Source organism: Hyperolius riggenbachi, chromosome 7, assembly GCF_040937935.1.
Source record: "Hyperolius riggenbachi isolate aHypRig1 chromosome 7, aHypRig1.pri, whole genome shotgun sequence".
Classification (NCBI taxonomy): Eukaryota; Metazoa; Chordata; class Amphibia; order Anura; family Hyperoliidae; genus Hyperolius; species Hyperolius riggenbachi.
The window spans coordinates 141,494,591-141,518,870 of NC_090652.1; the positions used below are offsets into that span (position 1 = coordinate 141,494,591).

The following is a 24,280-nucleotide window of genomic DNA, read 5'->3' on the forward strand; positions in this document are numbered from 1 at the left end:
GCATATAGTGGTATACAGCACAGATTGCAATGGAAGGGGGTGCACAAGCAGTACAAAGGTCGACAGCTGTTTCGCACCCTTCGTGGGGGTGCTTCATCAGGTCCTGTGCCCAGCCTGATGCATTCCTATTTACATACTTTTCTTCTTAAACAGTTCTAGCAAGCAGGGGGAACTGTTCTGCATGATTAATGAAACTTACTAAATCCTACTTAACAGCTTCAGTTTAGCATGAATTTCTAGAACTTCATTACGGTTAAGAAAAGTGCAAATCCATCCCTAAACTGCAGCAGATTAAGAAGTACTTAATAGCACTTCTACAGGTTGTGCAGCAGTGCAGGCTAGACATGATCTGTAAAGTGCTCCTCCCCCTGCTGAATTCCTCACTCGAAGCCTGCCGGTATCAATACAGCAGATATATTGGAGACCTCAGCAACAGCAATTTCCTTCACACACTGCACTGTCTGAGAAACCTTCCTAACTCTGATTTCTTAACACTCTTGATAAATGTCCCCCACAGACAGCAGCTATGAAACACAAATGAACACACTTAAATTCCTCTATAAAAATACAATTTATATAAAATAATTTTCCATATTTGCTGGATATAACAGAAGCTATTCTGCATTGTTTACAGCATGGTATAGCTCAAGTCACTCTGCTAATTTTGGTTCAGCAACCACAATCTGATCAATTAGCTTTTTTTTTTTTTTTTTTTTGGTTTGCTATTAGTTTTATGTTGTGTTTAATGCTATAAATTACAGATTACATTTGAGTTTCATACCTTAAACATCCTATAACTGTATAAAGTGTATAGCAAACACAGGATTTACAACGGATCTAAAATTCAGCTTGTTTTGTGAACCGCTTCACATCTCCAATAGGTTGTTGTCTTTGCAATGACCACTTCTCATGTCTAACTTATAAAAATTGCATCATAAAAGAAAGTGCCTCATTACATGTGCATGTTGAATGAAACTCCTACAGCATCATAGACCATAACTTCTTTGAAGTGAACCTTTCACTTTTTCATACATAATGAATTAAATCCAGACTTGTGAAACAACAGATTTGTTAATCATAGCTGTCCTTTCCATGGTAAAGCATTCAGCCTTTTCCTAGGAACATGCTGGTAAATGGGTAGAGATCTGGACACTATGGAATATGCACCACATATACTCGTGTATCAGCCATTAGTGGTCTAAAAGTGTGTGTGTGTGGGGGGGGGGCAGCTTATACACAAGTCACCATGCCATTGTCCCCTACCCAGTATCCCCCTCTATATAGTTATGGGTGATTAGGGCACATATGCAGTCACAAGGATTTCCCCCTCTCCCCCTCCAGGGTGGAGTAGTATCTAAATTACAGCTACGTCTCCCGAGTGCCCCCCCTGCATATGCAGTGTGGTTTAGGAGGACTGACAGTGTTGGCTGTGTCTCCCCCCACCCCCGCTAGAGCAGAGCGGCATGTACATATCAGCTGTGTGCTGATCTGATTGCCGCTCTCACTGTGTGCAGAGATATAAACAGCGGAGCGTGCTTCCTCCACTTACTTCCTAAGTCCGTTCGTGCTGCGGAGATTCCTCTATAGCTGGTCTGATGGAGGCTCATCTCTATGACGCCATCTAGTGGCGCTTCCATAATAGAAATGAGCCTGCATCAGACCAGCTATAGAGGAATCCCCGCAGCACGAAAGGACTCAGGAAGTAAGTGGAGGAAGCATGCTCCGCTGTTTATATCTCTGCACACAGCGAGAGCGACAATCAGATCAGCACACAGCTGATATTTACATGCCACTCCGCTCTAGCGTGGTGGGGAAGACAGGCAATCCAGCTAAACCACACTGCATATGCAGGGAGGGGGGAGAGACACTCTGGGGACGCAGCTGTAATTTAGATACTACTCTGCTCTAGAGAGGGGAAACACTTGTGACTGCATATGTGCACTAATCACCCATAACTATATAGAGTGGGATACTCTGGCTGAGACACACATGATTTCCTTATAAACTGCTCTGCTCTGGAGGGAGATGGGGAAAGGGCTGCATATGTGTCCTAATCACACAGCGCTATATAGAGAGGATACTCTGGCTGAGTCACACAGGATTTATTTATAAACTGCTCTGCTCTAGAGGGGGAATGGGGACACAGTCATTACTGCATATCGTCTCAAACTACACTGCATATACCGGGGGCACAGTGCTTTGCAGGATCGGGTGCTTGTTGTGTAGTGTATGGCTAGCAGAACAATGACTTTAGACCTCTGCTTTGCCTCTCCTAGGCTGATACTCGAGTCAGTAATTTTTCCCAATTTTTTCAGGTAAAAGTTGGGGGGTCGGCTTATACTCGAGTATGTACGGTACCTTTGTTTCTGTTAGTAATCTTTTGTTTGCTAGAAGTCTAACAGCATGTGCCAGCTTAGCTTTCTCCCCTACAAAATGTTTAACACATAGTTAATTTGACTTACCTTATAAATAAAATTGTGTTCCCTGTGCTACTGTCCAATTAATTACATTGTGATGCAGTGCTTTATTCTTATCTTGCAAAATAGTAATAGCGAGATAGTGCTCTCAATTATTAATGGCTACGAATTCAGAAGCTGTTTTTCTCTTTGTAATTGGAAACAGTTATAAATAAGGTCTTGTACAACTAAGGTCAGCATTTTGGCTTTAATTTTTCATTCTCACCTTGTTACTTATTGTGCTGCCCCTGAATAGAGACAACATAATTTCTTACACACAGAATGAAGCTGGAGTATTTTATGTACCTTTTAAAGATAATTTAATCACTTTACCCCCGCCCGCACGAATTTCTCCGTCCCTTTATCCATCCTTTCACCCCCAGGGACGGAGAAATCCGTACTTTCCGCGCTCCCGCTCGCTCTAGCGCTCAATCCCGCTCGTAAACACGCCGCGGGCCGCTCGCCCGGAAATCATTGAACGGGAAAATCCATTCCCGTTCGTTGATCTAAGCCCCGCAATGATCCGCTGCTTCTCCGCTAAGCAGCGCGATCATTGTGAAAAAAAACCCTTTCCCAGCCTCCTAGTACTTCCTCCAATCTTGTGGCCAAATAGAAAACTACACCCTAAAGCATTTTTCAAATACAATACATTACTTATACACAAAAAAATAACTAATTACCTCCCACACTCCCCCTTTTTTTTTGTAATTAAAAAAAAATTAAAAAATTCACAATTAAAAAAAAATACATAAATAGTTACCTTAGGGACTGAACTTTTTAAATATTTATGTCAGGAGGGTACAACCCTGTTACTTTATAAACTCTGGGCTTGTAATTAGGGATGGATGCAAAACTGAAAAAATGCACCTTTATTTCCAAATAAAATATTGGGGACATAATTTAAACGGTTTTATAACCGGGACAAATGGGCAAATACATTTCATGGGTTTTAATTACAGTAGCATGCATTATTTAAAAACTATAATGGCCGAAAACTGAAAAATAACAAATTGTTTCCCACATTTTTTCTATTTTCCCATTAAAACATATTTAAAATAAAATAATTCTTGGCATAATGTCCCACCTAAAGAAAGCCTAATTGGTGGCGAAAGAAACAAGATATAGTTCATTTAATTGTGATAAGTAATGATAAAGTTATAGACGAATGAATGGAAGGAGCGCTGAAAGGTGAAAATTGCTCTGGTGCTCAAGGGGGTAAAACCCCTCAGTGGTGAAGTGGTTAATATGATTACCTATTGTCTCAATTATATATATTGAGAAGACATACCGTAACCAATATGTGACTGTTTTTACGGTTATCGTGCTTATTCCATATTATTTTTATAGCTTACAAAATCTGGAGGAATACAGAAATTGGAAGCTTTAAAAATCTTTTTATTAGTAGAAGTTGGGGCAGTACAAAAACATAAAGGAAAATGTTCACCATATGTAGTTCCCACTTAAAGAGGAACTGTAACATAAAAAGATCCCCTGGGGGGTACTCACCTCGGGTGGGGGAAGCCTCCGGATCCTAATGAGGCTTCCCACGCCGTCCTCCATCCGTCAGGGGTCTCGCTGCAGCCCTCCGTGGAGTCCGGGCAGCGGTGACGTCAATATTTACCTTCCTGGCTCCTGCGCAGGCGCTCTGACGGCTGTCGGCTCCGAACTACACGGAAATACCCGATCGCCGTCGGGTCCGCTCTACTGCGCAGGCGCAAGTTTCCTGCGCCTGCGCAGTAGAGCGGACCCGAATGAGATCGGGTATTTCCGTGTAGTTCGGAATGGAAAGCCGCCACAGCGCCCCCGCTGGAGCCAGCAAAGGTAAATATTGAAATGACAGTCGGCACAGTCGCCGGCTGTTCGGAGGGCTGCGGAGAGACCCCCGTGGGACAGAGGACGGCGTGGGAAGCCTCATTAGGATCCGGAGGCTTCCCCCACCCGAGGTGAGTACCCCCCAGGGGATCTTTTGAATGTTACAGAGTCTCTTTAACAAAGGTGTTAGGGACTGTAGGTTTGTTCTTAAATTTAATTTGTATGTATCTCAAAACAGGTACTTGTGCCATCTGTCATTCCTTAACCTTCTCTGTGCTCCATGTGATTTCTCTGCCCTTTCTGTACTTGCTCAGTTTCCAATGCTCTCTCTCTGTCCCTTCTGAGCATCCTATGTGCTTTTCTGCCCCTTGTGTGTGCCTTTGTACACCAAGTGCTCCCTCTGCCACCTGGGTGCCTCCTATGTGCTCTACGTGCGTTCTGCCCTCTTTGTGTACCTACTGTACCCTATAAACTCCCTCTGTCCCCTGTTTCCTCTGTTTGCTGCTGTGTCCCACCATACCTCTGTAGAGACTGCTTCTCCATCTCACTCCTGGGCCCATATGCAATTAAATTTTCCACCTGAGTTTTCTCCTAGGAGATAATTTTTCAACTTCTTTTTTAAAATAACTTTTCAGCATTTTATATTTCAAAAAAGTAAGTGAAAAAGTACAATCAAAATTATTTTGCTTATTTTCTTGCTTTCTGGTGGCTTAAAGGGAATTTTATTGGTAAGGTGTGAAAATATCGCCTAGGAGAGAACTCAGGAGAAAAAGTTAATTGCATATGGGCACTGGTATTATTGCTGCTAACCAGATTGAGTGTCCTATAACTCTGTATGGGGATCTGCACTGAAGGATTGTGATTGTTAATCAAGCTAGTGAGCCATACAAACTACTAACATATTTACAGGGCAAGAGATGTCAGCAAAAAGAGAAGGGCAGCGGCACAATTACACTCAGATTTTGTGACCTTCAAGACATCGAGTGTGCTCAGGCGTGCTCAAGCTGGCTCAAGAAGAGCAAACACGATGTGATTCTTTGCCCTGGAAAAAGTGCTTGTTTAGTGTGAAACTGGTGTCAGGCATCTTTTGCCCTGCACTCACCCCCACCACCTCCTGCTGATCTTCCATGTGCATACCATGGGTATGTGCCCATATTGCACATTATTGCACAATATGAAATGGAAATGCACAAACTATCTGCACTTTGTCATTTGCGATAATAAATCCAATTTAGCAATGTCTGCTTTCCACTGCCTTCTCATATGTAACATCTGTTCACATTAGGCCTGTGGGAGTGACTATGTTTTTTTTCTTGTGATTTTATTGTTGTATGGTGGATATATGATTTCACTTTCAAAGTATCAAGTCATTTTAAATTTTATAAATTGATACCGACATTTCTTAAGAGCACTTAGTCACAGCCAACATTTTTGGCACCCTAGAAATTTTTATAGAAAAACAAGTATTATCACAGAAAAGTATTGCAGTAACACATGTTTTGCTATACACGTTTATTCCCTTTGTGTGTATTGGGGCAAAACAAAAAAAGGAGAAAAAAAGAAAATTGGACATTATGTCACACAAAACGCCAAAAATGGGCTGGACAAAAATATTCGAACCCTTAACTTATTATTTGGGTGCACACCCTTTGGAAAAAAAGTAACTGAAATCCGTCGCTTCCTATAACCATCAATAAGCTTCTTACACCTCTCACCCGGAATTTTGGATCACTTTTCCATTGCAAACTGCTCCTGGTCTCTTTTATTGGAAGGGCGCCTTTTCCCAAAAGCAATTTTAAGATCTCTCCACAAGTGTTCAATGGGATTTAGATCTGGACTCATTGCTGGCCAGTTCAGAACTCTCCAGCACTTTGTTGCCATCCATTTCTGGGTGCTTTTTGACGTATGTTTGGGGTCATTATCCTGCTGGAAGACCCAAGATCTCGGACACAAACCCAGCTTTCTGACACTGGGCTCTACAATTCGACCCAAAATCTTTTGGTGATCCTTAGATTTCATGATGCCTTGAACCCATTCAAGACAGAAGCCAGAGGCAGCAAACAACCCCAAAACATCATTGAGCCTCAACCATATTTCACTGTAGGTACTGTGTTCTATTGTTAGTAGGCCTCATTCCGTTTTCGGTAAACAGTAAAATGGTGTGCTTTACCAAAAAGCTCCATCTTGGACTCATCTGTCCACAAGATGTTTACCTAGAAGGATTTTGGCTTACTCAATTACATTTGGGCAACATGTATTACTTTTTTATGTCTTAGTCAGCAGTGGGATCCTCCAGGGTCTCCTGCCATAGCATTTCATTTCATTAAAATGTTGACTGATAGTTTGCGCTGACACTGCTGCTCCCTGAGCCTGCAGGACAGCTTGAATTTATTTGGAACGTATTTGTGGCTGCTTATCCACCATCCTGCATTGCAACCTTTTATCAATTTTTCTCTTCCGTCCACGCCATGAGTTGCAAAATTCTTGATAGTGTTGCACATTGTGTACACAGGCAAATCTAGATATCTGGAGATGGACTTGTAACCTTGAGATTGTTGATATTTTTCCACAATTTTGGTTGTCAAGTCCTCAGACAGTTCTCTTCTCCTCTTTCTGTTGTCTTGCTTAGTGTGGCACACACACACACAATTCAAAGACTAAGTGAACTTCTCTCTTTTTAATCTGCTTTCAGGTGTGATTTTTAAATTACCCACACCTGTAACTTGCGCCAGGTGACTTTAAAGAGACTCTGTAACAAATTGTTTATCTTTATTTCTTCTATGCTATAAGTTCCTATGCCTTTTCTAATGTGGTCTGGCTTACTGCAGCTTTTCCTAATTGCACAGTAGCTGTGTTATCTCTGTTATATGATCTAATCTTCTCTCTATAGTCGGCACAGTCAGGCTGAGGCAGTCAGACTGGAATGTGCAGGGCTGCTTGTGATTAGCTAGAAGCTGTACACACCCCCTGCAGGCTCTGTGTGACTAACACACTCTGCTTAGCTGAGCCTATTAGAAGCTGGTTAGTTTGTTTGTAAACACTGCCTAAAACTGGCAATTACAAGCCAGGTTTGCAGCAGAGAATGGCAGAAACAGCACAGAGGGGACCAGGAGCACATAATGAATAGAATGGTATGCTTTTTATTGTAAGAATTTCAGAGTACAGATTCTCTTTAAAGGAGCATCGCATACTTGAAACCATCTTATTTAACGACCATTTTGAAAGGGTTCCAATAATTTTGTATAGCCCATGTTTGGAGTTTTGTGTGACATTATGTCCAATTTGCTTTTTTTCCTCCCTTTTTTGTTTTGTTCGAATACACACAAAGGGAATACATGTGTATAGCAAAACATGTTACTGCAATACTTTTCTGTGAGAAATCCTTGTTTTGCTATATGTGCTGAGTCTATACTTACCTTTTCCTTTTTTCCTGTACACTTAACCTACCTTATTTGTTTCATTTTATTTGATATGTGATAAAGTTCTGCAGAAATATCACTTAACACTTAATGCGTTAGTGTGCTTTAGTATGCATTTTTTCCATAGCAGTGCATTGATAAAAATCTTTCAGTTAAAAAGCATATAGGGGAACTGTGCCATAGGAAAACATGGACATTACATTGAAAATCCGTTTTCTTTTAGTTATAACTGAGAGCAACTGATTCAGTGTAAAAGGACCCCCAAGGTGGCCACACACCATACAATTAAAGATCCAATTTGACACCAATTCGATAAATATGATTGCTTGTCCTGAAAAATCAAATGCTTTTTTTTTTTCATTGTTTGAGAAATCTGTTTGAATTTCACTTTTTAATTGATAAAAGAAGATTGGGATTGTTTGATTTTTCTTATCAAGTTATATGATAATTAAATGGTGTGGGGTAGATTGTCAATTACTTGATGTACAGACCCGTGCAATTGTTTCTGAGTTTTCAATCATTTTAATCATAATTGAGGAAAAATTGAACGTGTATGGTACATTGGTCAGATTTTTGGAATGTTACAATCAGTCAGAAAAATTGATTGCAATTCTTGAATTGAAAAGTTATTTAAAAATTTGTATGGTGTGTGGCCACCTTCTGGCTGTGTTTACAGATGATGTTTAGCAAGAATTGTGTTTACGTGTAGACTGCAGTTTAGGGAAGTGTAAAAGGCAGGTTTACGTGTAGACTGCAGTTTAGGGAAGTGTAAAAGGCAGGTAATAAGTGGATAAGTTCCATTGGAATTTTCGGAACCCCCTCAAAGCAAAATGCCAGGTACTACCCTCGTCCTCCCATGGAAGGGAAACATTAGGACCTCCAAATATCTGAAGAACACTTTTCGTGCCACCCTCAAATTCAGTGGTCATTCAGTCAGGAACAATATTTCAGACCTCAGGCCCAAAATGTTGTACTTGCTGTAGCTGAATTCACTGGGGAATACCAGGTGTTTGAAGTGCTTTGGAGGGGAGAGCTCATGTTGCCTGTTTCATTTTTCCTTTATTAAATTCAATTTGTCCCATCACTTTAAATTTTAAAAGTATTACCAATTTGCTCGGGAGAAAATATTTTGTAAATTGGAGTATGGGGAAGCTAATGAAACCAAAACTGTCCCAATTTGACACAGTAGCTCTTTTCCCCAACAAAATGTTAAAATAGATTTTCTCCAAAATGACAAGGTCTTTTCAAAAAATGTTTTGCATGTTCTCGGTGGTGACACTTCAGCAACTTTGGTGATGGTGGTATGTTTTAGGGCCTCACATTGAGCCAAGAACTGCTTCAATAGGATTACTTCTGAACCCTGACATATGAAGTAAATATATTGCTTCTTGAACAGAGGCGTCAGAAGGATAAAAGTACATAAGATTTTTAAAAAATTGCTGGGAGGAAGTGGTGGACTCGCCTCCGTTAAAGCAGACACCAAGGACTGTAAATATATAGATACACACATTTATTGAAAATACCCCAAAGATGCAACGCGTTTCGCGGGCACATCCCACTTCTTCAGGCAATAAGCAGGGGATAAAAAACAGCAATTCAGTTATAGCAAGCACAGAGGTGCTCTGCTTGCTATAACTGAATTGCTGTTGTTTATCCCCTGCTTATTGCCTGAAAAAGTGGGCTGTATATATATATATTTACAGTCCTTAGTGTTCTGCTTTAATGGAGGCGAGTCCACCACTTCCTCCCAGCAATTTTTTAAAAATGTTATGTACTTTTATCCTTCTGGCGCATCTGTTCACCTACCAATATATTTGAGTCCACCCCAGGTGGAGGGGTGGTCTACTCCCTTTCTTCCTATCTACAGAGAGCGACTTCTTAATCCTGAGTGAGGACATGTCTAATCTCCTCACCTGCCTAATGAGTGGTTACCTAGGTGGTAACCCGTGTTTGTGAGTATTACCATCTCACTGTTTCATTTATCCAATCAATTTTGACATACTACACCATATTGGGCTCTCGATTTCTCTTCCACTTTATAGGAAGTAAATATGCAATTGTAAAATGCCTTGAAACTCAAAAATGACCTTAAAATTTAGCAAAACAGAAGATTTCTCATTTTCTCTCAGTAGACTATATGTCTGCTGATATAAAATGAGAAAACTTCTGTTTTGCAAAATGGAAGTGAAGTTAGAGGAAAGTCTCTTCATGATGGACAGAATAACAAAAATCAAGTTCTAATCCTTCCCGCACGAACAAGACTGAAGAGCAACTGTGGTGTTCTTCTTCAGCCTGACTTTGCTGTATTTATATGGCAAAGGGCTACCCACTGCTTCTAATATCCGGTCCTTGACACTCCTCAGCAAGTGATGCATTGCAGGTATCATTCAACCGAGACTACAGTAATCCAACTTAAAATACAAACCAGCACCATGCCAATCTTCTTCAGTCAGCAATAACAGAGTTTTCCAGAAACGCAAGCAGATAAAACCCTGGTAATCACTGACTTTTTAAACCTTAAACCAGTTCTTAGTCATAGCTATGGCTGTGAAATGATTTATAGTATGAACTGTTTCACTTGGGTGGATCTTTGTATCTTTTGCTTCTGCAATGCTCTGTCAATGAAGGCTGAAGAAAAACATGCTACTAGTTTACATTCTAACATTAGTCTGATGGTTATCAAACTTTCTGGCACCTTTTACAGCACCCTGTAAAAATAAGTCCGGCCAAACTGAATGGATACATTTTTTTTAAACAAAACCTGCAGAAAATAATTCCAGGCTTTCAGTGTGAGATGCAGTTTAAGCTTCATGATCAGGGGCGTAACTGCAAACCATGGGGCCCCCAGCAAAACTTTTGTGGGGCCCCCAGCAAAACTTTTGTGGGGCCCCCAATGTTCACACCCTTTCTGTTGCCTACTCCTGCTAACTTTCACAGCCTGGGGGCCCATTTTGTAAGGGTCATAAAACAAGACTGGCCATCATGATCTTCACACCCATAACAAGTATGGCCAAAAAAAAAACCTCATCTAAAGGACGAACCCCTTTATCGGAGGGAGCAAAGTAGAAGTTGGTGCCCCCTTACAGCTTTGGGCCCCCCTGCAGTTGCATTGGCTGCTCCCCTGTAGTTACACCTCTGCTGGTGATAGCTACATGGTGGCTCTGGTCTGGATAGAGTTGTGCACTAGGAGTCAGGGATATGTCAAGCTTGAATTTCAATGGCATTTCACAAAGAATATTTTGTTGTGGTTAGTTCAGTATAACAAGCCCGGAATGTTTCTTTTCTTGCACATTGTTTTTTTGGTTGGCACTGTTGTTCAATGCCACACTATACACATTTGCACTTATCTGCCTTTTCAGGGCATATAATGTTGCATGGTTGCAATAGGACTAAAGGTGGCCACACACCATACAATTAAATGATCCAATTTGTCACCAATTCAATAATTTCGATTGGTTGTCCCAAAAAATTAGGAGCTTTTCTTTGTTTTTGATCGATAAATCTGATCGAATTTCCCAGGTTTTTTTTTTATTTTTGGAGATTGGACATGTTGGAAATTTCAGACCAACTTTATCAAGAATTGTATGGTGTGTGATGGATTGTCAATTACTTGATGTACAGTTCCAATCAATTTTTTCTGAGCTTTCAATTATTTTATTCATGATTGGGGAAAAAATGAACATAGGTGTGGGGTATGTACATTGGTCAGATTTTTGAATTGTTACAATTAGTAAGAATTTTTTTTGCTATTCTTGAATTTAACAGATATTTGAAAAATTGTATGGTGTGTGACCACCACCACTTGACGACCGCCTAACGCCGATAGGCGGCGGCTGGTCGTTTGTGGTTTTACATAGAAACAGCTGCTCGTTCGAGTGGCCTTTCCATGTCAGTTCACAGAGGGTGTCTCCGTGAACAGTCTGCGAGCCGGCGATCGCGGCACGCAGGCTAATTGTAAACATGCGGGAAATAAATCTCTCTGATTGGCCGGGGATCACCGGCATATGATAGGCCGAAGCCTGTCAGTGCTGGCGCAGGACGGATATCCGTCTTGCGCCGAAGAGGGGAAGGATGGGAGGTAGGAGAAGAGAGGGAGGGCGGAAATCACTGCGGAGGGGGGCTTTGATGAGCCCCCCCTGCTAACCTCAACTAGCCGGCGGCGATCAGACCCCCCCAGCAGGACATCCCCCAGTGGGAAAAAGAGGGGGGGGGGGGGGGAGTCTGGTCGCCCTGGCTGCAACAGGATCTGTGCTGTGGGCTGGAGAGCCCATGCAGCACAGATTCTTCAGAATTGGCCCGGTCCTTCAGTGGTTAAGCCTTTTTTTTTATTTTAGCTACATGAAGTAGCTATTCTTCACTTGTGCACTTTTTATAAACAATCTCATTGCATATTGCACTTTGGAGTTGCTTTGGGAGCTTCCTACTTTGCATGAATGCTGAAACTTTTTTACATTTGTATTCCAGGGGTCATATGATACTGCTATATTATTTAATTGATTTGAGCTACTCTGTAGGATGATATAGGTTGTACATATCAGAGTTATTTATACATCTATTACATTCCTATTGCAATTTTTACATTATTATATAATGGTGATTTATCATTTATGTCCCACCACTATTGTTCTTAATTGATATTAATATGTGTTGATGGATTAATAAACTTTGATTGCCATTTATTATACCTTTCTGGTTTGGCATTTTATTTGAACCCTCTTTCCTCTCTTGTTTTGCTAGACAGATTTTTTTTCTGCATCTTCCATATATTAATTTATTTTGGATTTAACATTAAGGTTGAGTATATAAATATTTTGCATAGTTGACGGTTGATAGTGTGAATTTTGTATTGTGTAAGCCTCTGGATGATCCAGGGACTTCCCAGATCCTGTTTGAGCCCACTGTTATTGCACAGGAACCATTTTTTATCTTCTTGCCTGTTTCCCGGCTGCAGATGAATTTATCTGGACTGGGCATGAATGATTAAGATCACACATCCCCAGTAGAACAAAGCCACTCATGCACAGCTTGTTTCCTCCGTGCATGAGCGCTCCGTTTTACTGGGCATGCATGAATTTTACTTGCATATTCCCAGTTAAGATGTGCTCATTTATGGCAGGAGTGTGGCCACAAGTTCAACAAGCTCTTGAGGAATACCGTATTTTTCGGACCATAAGACGCTCCGGACCATAAGACGCACCTAGGTTTAGGGAACAAAAACCAGAGAAAAAAATATATACTAAAACTGGTGCGTCTATGGTTTATAAGTTTCTTTTTATTTAAGTTTTAAAGAAACAAACAGTACATATATTTAAGACGGTCACCCCCATGAACATTTGGGGGTTATAACAGTTAACAAAACTGAAGAAAAGGCTCACCATATCTGACTGCACTCTTAAGATAATATATCAGAAAGTATATCCATCACATCCAAACTACTTAGGAATTATATTACAGGATTGACATGCCCCCTATCCTCCTTGCATTATAAGCAATATTAACCTATTTTGGTTCCTGGACGTAGAAACTACGTCCAGGAACCATGCGCACTCCCGGCCGGGGATTCGGTAGCCACGGAATCAATGTATCGGGCTATGGTGCCCGATCACTGATTCCTCTCCCCCGCTGAAAAAGCGACAGCTTCTCTCGGAAGCTGTGCTTTTTCTGGCCGTTGCCTCCCCCCTGCGTCACTCTAAGCGTGTGTTACGCTTAGAGTGACGTCATGTAAACAAACTCATGGCCGCCATCTTGTGGCCAAAAAGTAAAACTACAACTAAAAGTAAAAAAAATTAAAAACAACACACAATTACATTATAAAACTATAGTTTACATCCCACTCTCCCAAAAATACCCAAATAAAATGTTTAATATAAAAAAAATTACAATAAAAAAAACATGTATTTACCTAAGGGTCTAAACTTTTTAAATATCAATGTAAAGATGAAATATTTCTATATTTTTTTTATTTTAAACTTGTAAATATTGATAGATGCAAAACGGAAAAAATGCACCTTTATTTCCAAATAAAATATTGTCGCCATACATTGTGATAGGGACATAATTTTAACGGTGTAATAACCGGGACATATGGGCAAATACAATACGTGAGTTTTAATTATGGAGGCATGTACTATTTTAAAACTATAATGGCTGAAAACTGAGAAATGATTTTTTCCGTTTTTTCTTATTCTTCCTGTTAAAATGCATTTACAGTAAAGTGGCTCTTAGCAAAATGTACCCCCCAAAGAAAGCCTAATTGGTGGCGGAAAAAACAAGATCTAGATCAGTTCATTGTGATAAGTAGTGATAAAGTTATATTCTAATGAATGGGAGGTGAACATTTCTCAAGTGAAAACGACGGAACGCGAATGGGTTAAAATAGATTGCCATATAGAGTATAGTCATATTCCTCTTGTAACCAAAACATGTATTCTCTTAGTATTAGCAATTTTCCGTTATTATGTACTTTAGTAATTAGCATAAGAATTCATAATACAGTGATATGGTTACACATTAGCGCATCATTCGCTAAGGAAATCCTCTTTTCCTATATTTTATCTTAGGATTCAGAATTAATGTAATCATGCGTTATATCGAGGATACCGTGTCTCGTTTTTTTGTCCATGCACCCCAAATGTTTTGGAACTTGGTTGGACAACCTCTGGCTAGGTATGCTGCCTTATATAGGTGCAGGGAGGAGTTAATAATCGTTTTCCAGAAGGCAATTGTTGGAGGGTCTGTTTGGTTCCAGTGCAATAATATACATTTCCTGTAATAGAATAATAGTAAACCTATTAGAGATCTGTGTGCTCTAGTGGGGCCCAAATCCGTCACTTCACCAAGTAAGCAGTGAAGAGGTACCGGGGGGACTCTAATTTTAACAATTTGGGTAATGTAATTACATACCTCTTCCCATTGCCTGTTTATCTTGGGGCATAACCAAAAAATATGATCAAAGTTTGCCAGTACTTCTCCGCATCTCCAACATTTACTGGAGTCAGCAGGATTGAACTTTGCCAATTTTTTGGAAGTCATGTATGCTCTGTGTATAATTTTAAATTGGATAAGTTTATCTTTGGTAGCGATTAAATACTCAAAAGGCTTTATAAGGGCATTCTCCCAGTCTTCATCATCCATTGTAGGGATTAGGGTAGACCACGGTTGCTTATATACAGATGAATGAGGTTCTGTAAGGAGAATTATGTGTTGATAGAGAGAGGAGAGAGCGTTTTGTAAATTTTCTTTTCTAGTAATATCCTCTAATTCTGAAGTTTGTAAACTTATTGCTCCTCCGGGGAATTGAGCCTGGAATGCGTGTCTTATTTGGATATATCTAAAAAAGAAGGTATTTGGTAAGGAGAAATTGTCTTTTAGGACATTCAATTCCATAAGGGCGCCGTTAGAAATGATGTGTGAGAGTTTAGAGATACCCTTTCTGATCCATATTACAGGGTCTGGGGTAGTGTAAAATTGGTTTAAGATTGGGTTGTTCCATATAGGTGCATTAGGTGATAGTCGGTGATGCGGGGCGTTATACCAGGTGTGTACGATGTTCTATGCCTTAATTGTGACCTTCATATTTGTAAGGAGCGGGTATGGTGCTTTGAGCCCTCTATATAAGATCTGTGTCATGGCTTCGAATGAACCTAGGTGTGCAGCCTCTAATACCATGGAGGGATTGGACTGATCTTAAACTAGCCACCAATGGGCAGTGACCAGTTGGCTTGCTTTGAAGTATTTATAGAACTTGGGGAAGGCCAGTCCGCCCTCCCTCCATGGTCTCTGGAGCTTCCTAAGGCTAATACGTGGCATTTTATTATTCCATATAAAGCTGGTTAATAAGGAGTTTATTTGCGCAAAGAAGTGTTTTTGAATCCAGATGGGAGAATTCCTGAAAATGAAGGTATATTTAGGTAGAAGCTTCATTTTAACAAGATTAATCCTGCCTATTAATGATAATGGAAGGCATTTACAACCTGCCAATTTATGTTTGGTATGTTGAATTAAGGGAATGAGGTTATCATGGTAAAAGTCCCTTGAGTCGTGTGAGATCCAAATACCTAAGTATTTGACCTTACTGACTGGTTCCAGTGGAGTTTGAATTGTGTTAGGTTGATTTATGGGTAGTAGTTTGGATTTGGACCAGTTGACATATAAACCCGTCAGAGGAGAGTATTCATTAAATATATTCAGTGCACCCTTAATAGAGTTATTAGGGTCGCTCAGATAAAGTACCATGTCATCGGCATACAGGGATACCCTCTCTTCCAGTGAATTTGTGAGTTCTGGCGTATTGCTGCAGCTATAAGTTCTATTGCTAATGCAAAGAGGGCTGGGGAGAGGGGGCACCCCTGTCTGGTGCCCCTCTGAAGGCTGCCCAATGCATTCTCCCCCCCTCCTTAGCCACTATTCCCTTGGGCCCATCACAGAGTTCCATCTAATGTAATAACAGCATGCCAGGTCCCCCCACTAAGGAAACCCCCCACTTACAGTAATCAGAAACACACTACCGGCACGTTGCGCTCTCCATTGACATACATTGATGCACAGCCAGCAGAGTGGCTCACTGACAGCCCGGCTCGCACAGTGCACAGGCATTGATGGGCGCTTCATTCCATCTCCCTGGAATTGGAGGAGGAATTCCTCACCGGCACTCAGCACTCACCCATTTTGTCCCTCCTCACCTGTCCGGGCACTGTCACTCTGTCACTCCTCCACCAGCGCCACTATCTTCGGGCCCAGCTGCCGCCATTCTCTGCTGTCACTCCATCAGCGCCCTTCTGTGCAGTCACTTCCACATCAGTGTCAGGGCTTACCTTCCGCTGTTATGTGCTGCCTGCCACTCCCTCATCAGCGGCCGGACTCTGCTTTCACCGCATTTCAGTGTAAATCTGCCGATCGATGTGTAACTTCGGCTACTCCAGTCATGCCGATCCACCAGCGTTTATACGGAAGGCTCTTCAGGCGGGATATCCAGACCTCCATTCAGCCAAACAGCTTCCTCCAAATATGGGTGTAGCCTATCACAGACACCAGGGGCACACACATCCACGTGTGACCCCAGCGTCTGTGATAGACTGCACCCGTATTTCGAATTTAGAGAATCCGGAAAGACTGGATAGTCCAGTGGCTTCACACTACTAAGGTAAGTGTCTAAATTTTCTTTTTTTTCCACTTTAGTTATGAGGGTGATAATTAAACTTGGGAGCCATATTTTTTTCATTCCTTTACGTATAAATGCAGCAGCCTAAAATATATTTTCTATTTCTGCACATCCATTTTTTTATGAATGGAAATGTGTACTTTATAGGACAGGTCTTTCTTTCCTTACTTTACCTTTGTTGACATGAAGCCGACATCCAAGTTCCTACGTTCTGTATGAAAATAGCTCTTAGAGAGGCGAAGTTGCTTCAACGTTTCCTCTCTGCTTTCCCCCAGTCTATGGGAACTCATTAATAAATGGTTCTTGCAGACTTATTTTTAGTTGGAGTTCTTGTGTATATTGCAGTCAGATGTTCCGTTAAACTAGGGTAGCAGGTGGTGAGCTTTGCTTTGCACAATCAGAGTGCTATTCACGCTTTGGCTTGGCATGTTTTGTGATATGTGCAAGTCACAGAATATAGAAATTCAGACAGCTGTCCGAATCCAGAGCCTACTCAAAAAATAAACCTGGATTGGATTTTAGATTATTTACAATAAGTTTGTTTTCGTTCCACCCATGATAAAAGAGGAAAATAGGATGGCACAGAGTATCCTTTCTTGTGCAGTTTGCTATTGTGAGTCAGTAATGAATTTGGTTGTTTTTAGAACTACAATTTTATTTGTTTATTCATCTAAGTCATTAGAATATATCCCCTGAAACAGGGCACATATATTTTACTAATGATTGGACTTCTGTAATAAGTTAGGATAAGCCGTTCTTAAAACAGCAGCTCAAAGCCTTCTAAGTACATTGGTGGTGCAGATCTCTTACAGAAAGCCAAATGCCTTGCTTAACCTTTCAACCGCCAATTTAATTAGATGCTTGCAAGTGCTCCAGGCCAATTTAATTTTGAAAATGTTATTTTATTTCATATTCATGATATTTCCTTGCTACTAAGTAGCACACTTAACCAGGGAGCACACTTGTTAAAATCACCCAGATTTTGCCACATAGCATGAAACCCGCATCACGACACATATAATTAAAGTCAATGGGCCGAATGCCCATTGCCCAGTATTTTTTTTTCTGTTTTTTCACGTTTCCATTTTTGCGATTTCTCCACATTAAAAAGAATTGAACAATTTTCTGCTGTTTTCTGCATTTCTGCATTTCAATAAAAAAAATCACAGAAAAGAATGAAAGATTGCATGAGGATCAAAAAGTATTGGAAGGCCTGAGAAATAGCACAGGACTTCTGCTATCATTTCCCGTATAGCCAAAAGTTATGTGATTGCTCAATCATGAGACCTCACAAGATAACCTATGCTTGGCACCTAAAAGAAAAACTAACAATGCTACTCTAAAATGCTAGTATTCATAGGAGAATTCCATGAATTGTTATTGAAGTGTGGATTAAGTAGGAAAAACATTGTACTTTCATTTTCACTTATCAACTTTTTGCCCTTCAAAAAAGTAATCAGTAGCAACATTTTTGAATAGTGTTCACTTTTTACTTTTTATTCAGAAATTTTACCACTTTCTCTAAAGTAGTCAGTGATTAATAAACCACTTGATTGACATATCCAAAGAGAATAGTCACCTTGTGAACAATAGACTTTGCCGAGCAGAACTGGTTTATCTTTATTACGGTATCTTGATCAACACAGCCAGAGAAATAGAAAACATTCATGGAATATTATTTAAACTGAGGCCCCTACACCCTAACTTTTCAGGAGCAAAAAGTATATTCATGAGATTTATATTTAGGCCAATTATGGCTCGATATGCCAAGCTGGTCAATCCCTATCCAACAGGAGTTTGATTGGATAGTGATCAAGTCTTACCATGCATGGCAAACTCAATTTTGATAGATTTCAGCTGAACTGTGTCATACATTGAACAAACCAAAAGCATTGTACTGCTTGATACAGTACAATGTATGGGCCATCAACCCCCATACCACTCCTGCCCTTCCACATCACAAAGATTTTCTAGTATGTCCAGTCAGAGTTTCGATCAATAAACTACACAAAAAGAAAGAATCAAATGTCTATTGATTGTTCAAATCTACCAGTATTCTATTGATTCATCACAGCCAAAGTGATGGAATCTGCCAGAACTTGATAAAAAAAAGAAACACGTGTATAGCCAGCTAAAGCAGCGTAAACATGCAAGTGCCAAATGCTGGCAGTGATTTTACTGATGGAGGAATAACATATCCTACTAGCTGGATAGTGTACTGGTAAGGCTGCTGGAAAACAGCAAGGAGTCTTTGGGCAAGGCTCCCTAATGATCCTGGTCACCCAATGGAACACGCCTTAAGTGGCTTCTTCCTTGAAGTGCTTTGAGTCTACCAGGAGAAAAGCACAATATAAATGTTCTTTATCTTGTCTTGCGTTTTGTCTACTAGAAGCCATGTTTCTATGGACCTAGTTATTTTTCTAGTGGTGCAGCACGGTGGCGTAGTGGTTAGCCCTCTCGCCTTGCAGAACTGAGTCCCCAGCTCTAATCCCAGCCAGGGCACTATCTGCATAGGGTTTGTATGTTCTCCTCGTGTCTGCGTCAGTTTCCTCTGGGTTCCCAGTTTTCCTCCCACATCCCATAAACAAACAGATAAGTGAATTGGTTTCCCTCTAAAATTGGCCCAAGACATTACAGTTCACAATACAGACATATGATTATGGTAGGGATTAGATTGTAAGACCCTCTGAAGGACAGTTAAGTGGCAAGACAGTATACTGTGCACAGTGCTAAGGCAGATGTTGGCGCTATATAAATACTAAATAATAATAAGAATAGTGGCGTGGAAAATACGGAACTATTTTATAAAGGTGCATTGAAATGCCAACAACCAGCATGTATTTTTATGCAAAAAATGTTAGCCATGGCAATTATAAAGATATATAGTGAGATGCACTGTTAGTGACACACCACTTAACAAGAATAGTTCTGCCATACTCGAGGTGAAAAGTGCCATTGTAGTCTATGGGGTTGTAGAGGCCCTAGTAATTGTCAGTGAATGCAAGCACCCTCCAATCAGAGGGCTAACCTTTTCTCAACCCCCCACCAACGATCTATTCATTGCTTTCAGTGATAGAGCAAGCTTTTTTTTTCATTATACTGCCAAATCACTAGGTTTTTAACTCAGGTCAACTGATTTAATCAATTTTCATCTGGCTGCCAGAGCAGTGCAATACAAGATGTTATACATTTATAAACAGACAGCATATCCATTACGCAAGCCACTGTAATACAGGGCAAGATGTAAACTTTCTATGGCTGCTTTATACAGTGGCTGGATAGTGTAATGGTTAAGGGCTCTGCCTCTGATTTAGGAGTCCTGGGTTCAAATTCTGGCTCTTCCTACTCAGTAAGCCAGCACCTATTCAGTAAGGAATTCATTGGGCAAGTCTACCTAACACTGCTACTGCCTACTGAGTGCGCTCTAGTGGCTGCCTCGCAAGCGCTTTGAGTCCGACAGGAGAAAGGCGCTATACAAAAAAAAAAAAGGAATTATTATAAATAGGCTCCAATGGCACGGTCTCTGCCTAAAGCCCCCTGTTTGCATATGAATTAGAATGCCAATCAATCTGGTCACTGACAGCCTTGGCTGAAACCTATTCCTTTATTTCGTACACTGCTGTATGCCGAAGAGGTTTTTTTCCCCCTTGGTGACAGATTCTCTTTAAATAATCATATTGAAGAAATGCATATGAGTCATTTTAACTGGAACATTTTACCCATGTATAGCTGAAGCTTTCTATATTTGGCAGGCAGAAACGTCTCCATTGAACACTGCAGAGTTTAAGTTACCAGGAAAGGAAATTGTCTGAGTTAATAAACCAAAATTAAAGTTTAACCCTTATTAAAATTTAAATTCTTATCGCCTTGGAGGAGCAGGCAAAAGACAGGGAATTAGGAGGCGGAAGATGTCTTAGGATTTTCCAGGGCCGTCGTGTAACCGTCTGAGGAGCTATGCATTAATAATACAGTTGTCAAGTCTAACTTGGAAAGTTAAAATCTTCTTACAATTTATAGCTCAGTGGGTCTGATACACTGAAAGAGAATTTCTCACTGTGCTTGTTGTCTACCAGGCACTTGAAAATTCCCATTTTTTTTAATTCTCTTAAGTCTGTTTGGAATTCTGTTTAATGAGTCAGTCCCTGATGTATCTGAAAAGAGACGTACTTTTCAAATTAAGGGTATTATATATATTACTGTATCAGTTTTCAGTCCAAATGAAAAAGTAGCAAGAACAAATACATCATAAGTAATACTGCTGTTTGGCAATACTGACTATTGCATTGAATTCTGATGAAGCGAGGGGTTACCTCATGAAACACATTAGTTTAACAAATGCAACTGCAAATAAACACTCATTAAAACAAAGTTTCCATCCTGGTGTTCTGTGCGAGTTCAATCAGTAGAAGGCCATTGGCCAGCAATTACTTACCAAGAGGCCATACTTGCTGCCACCGGGCACAGCAGTAACCAGAGGACGAGACTGGAGTAAGTGGTTCCAAAGCCCCTTCCTAGCACATGCCTGTGTGCTGATCCATTCGTAAGACTTATCGGCTTCAGGCCAGGAGAGCTGCTTTCATTGTTGCCTGTTGATATACACAGGGAGCGCTTGTTCTATTTATTTTCTCCTGACTCTAGGTACGGTACACATCATAAGGACCTGTTGGTCCACAGAGAGATACAATTTATACTTAAAGAGAATCTGTACTCTAATATTCTTACACTAAAAAGCATACCATTCTATTCCTTATTTTCTCCTGTGCCCCTCTGTGCTGTTTCTGCCACTCTCTGCTGCAATCCTGGCTTGTAATTAACAGTTTTAGGCAGTGTTTACAAACAAACTAACCAGCTTCTAATAGGCTCAGCTAAGCATAGTGTGTGAGTGTGCAGGGGGCCTGCAGAGGGTGTGTATCGCTTCTACCAATCACAAGCAGCCCTGCACATTCCACACAATCAAAGCCTTAGCCCGACAAACAGGACAGAGGAAAGATACATTGATTTATTACAGAGACAGTGTAATTAGGAAGAGCTGCAGTAAGCCCCAGCACATTAGAACAGGCATAGGAACTCATAGGATAGAAGAACTAAGGCTGAACAAATTGTTACAGAGTCTCTTTAAAGATAAGGGACACCTGAACTGAGAAGGCTATGGATGCAGCCATTATTATTATTATTTTATTATTTAGTATTTATATAGCACTGACATATTACGCAGCGCTGTACAGTGTATATATATATATATCTTGTCACTAACTTTCCCTCAAAGGAGCTCACAATCTAATCCCTACCATTGCCATATGTCTATATTATGTAGTGTAAGTACTGTAGTCTAGGGCCAATTTTAGGGGGAGCCAATTAACTTATCCGTATGTTTTTGGAATGTGGGAGGAAACCGGAGTGCCTGGAGGAAACCCATGCAGACACGGAGAGAACATACAAACTCTTTGCAGATAGTGCCCTGGCTGGGATACGAACCGGGGACCCAGCGCTGCAGGGCAAGAGCGCTAACCACTACGCCACCGTGCTGCCCATATTTATTTCCTTTTAAACAATAGTTGACTGGCATCCTGCTGATCTTCCGAGCATTATTTGAGCCTGAATCACACAACTGAAACAAGCATGCAGCAAATTCAGTTAGACTGCAGTTAGAGCACCTGATCTGCATGCTTGTTCAGGATTAATGGCTTAGAGGATCTATGTTCAGAGGATCAGTAGGACAGCCAAATTGCATTGTTTAAAAGGAAATAAATATGGCAGCCTCCATATTCCAATCACATCGGGTGTCCTTTAATCACTTACCATTTATCGGTGTGGTCTACATATTGGTATGGACTTTTCTCAAATTAAGCTACTTTTTATTTTTTGTATGTTTTAGTCATTATTAAAAACAAATAAACCCTGTTTGTTACACTCCTCCAAGATAGGCATCCAAATATGCTTTCTCAAAACTGTAATATAATGGTCATCATTCAGTCCAAAGCTATGTACATGTGCTAAATTAAACTTGACTGAGATGTGATAAAGACTGTCTTGTGCCATGAAATCTAGCATGTGATCCCCCTCGGTGCTTCAGCCAGTAATCCGCCTTGGCCAAGGGTATTGTTCTCTTCACTTTTCCCACCCACTCGATGCTGCTCCATCTCGCCCCACTCCTTCAGCCCACCTTCCTCTGTGTAGCAACAGAACCCATCGCTAGTCTGTGTACAGCCTTGTCCCTGCACTGTTGCCTGAGGGATCTAATCTCATTCCTTTCGGGGTGAAAAACATTGTTTGTTTGTACAAAGCTTATAGAGTTCTCTCTGCTTCAGCAGGATATGACTGAGTAGGTTATTAAGGGAGACAGGTTGTGTATAGCAGAAGAGTCATACCTATTGTCTGAAAGAGGAGCTGTCAGCCATACTATCTCAGAAAAAACACATATATAAGTAGATAAATACTTGCTCTACTTACATAACATAGGTATTGCACTGTCCACATCTTGATTTTAGTGATTTTTCCATAGTAAATAAGAGAAAATGTTTCTGTTTTTCCATTTTGACTGTGTCTATCTTGAAGCCAATCCTGATACAATTTCCTCCCTTACTCTGTCTGTATCTCATTTCCCACCCTCCTCCCAGTCTTCGGACACTCCCACTCAGCTCTGCAGTCGGAAGTGCATTGTCTCGGCATGAGAAATATTGGCCAATCAGAAAGGAACAGAGGTGTGGGAAGGAAAAACGGGAGGGAAAGAGGCTTCAGCCAATCAGGCTGCATTAGTTACAATATGTCTTAAGGGAAAGTAAAGAAGAAAAAAAAAGAAAGCCCAGCATGCCCTGCAACTTCCTTTGTGTGGCAGATTTACCAAATAAGGGCCAGGGAAACTTGGGAATGATGTTTTATGGAGAAGAAAAGAAAGAGTGATTTTTAACTTTTAACAGATGTTTAACAGATAAAAATAAAGAATTGATTTTTGATTTTATGCCTGACAGTAACACTTTAAGAGTAAGCAGGCACCCTTTTAATCTCATACAGGGGGTTAGGGAGTAGGGTAAGTCCCTCCACAGCATATATGGTAGGTTTTAGCATCTTATAATACTAAAGTACCAGTTGAGTCAACAAAGCACCCATATTTTTGTTATGACAGGTTTGTTTTAAACTATATGGTGAAAGGTCACATCACAATACTTAGCAAGTGGCTTCTGCAAGTGTCCTATTGTGGCAGAAATGTTTGGAATAGCAAGATGTGCTTCTGAGTAACTTTTTTGCTATTTCTGTTATTTAACAATGTCAGCATGCATGATTATATACTGTAGTATGATGATCACATAATCATAGATCTGCAATATATATTATTATTATTGGAAAGCAGACCACAAAGAATAAAACAAATGTCTCTATTTTAGCATTCAATTACTCACAAATATGTTGATATATTTTTCAGCGTGTTCTGTATT

General features: G+C 40.5%; 1 protein-coding gene across 11 annotated transcripts in view; it reads left to right on the forward strand.

Annotated features, from left to right (window-relative positions):
• The window catches only part of SNX29 (sorting nexin 29), an 875,170-nt gene that overhangs the window by 230,524 nt on the left and 620,366 nt on the right, over positions 1 to 24,280 (forward strand). The window lies entirely within an intron of this gene.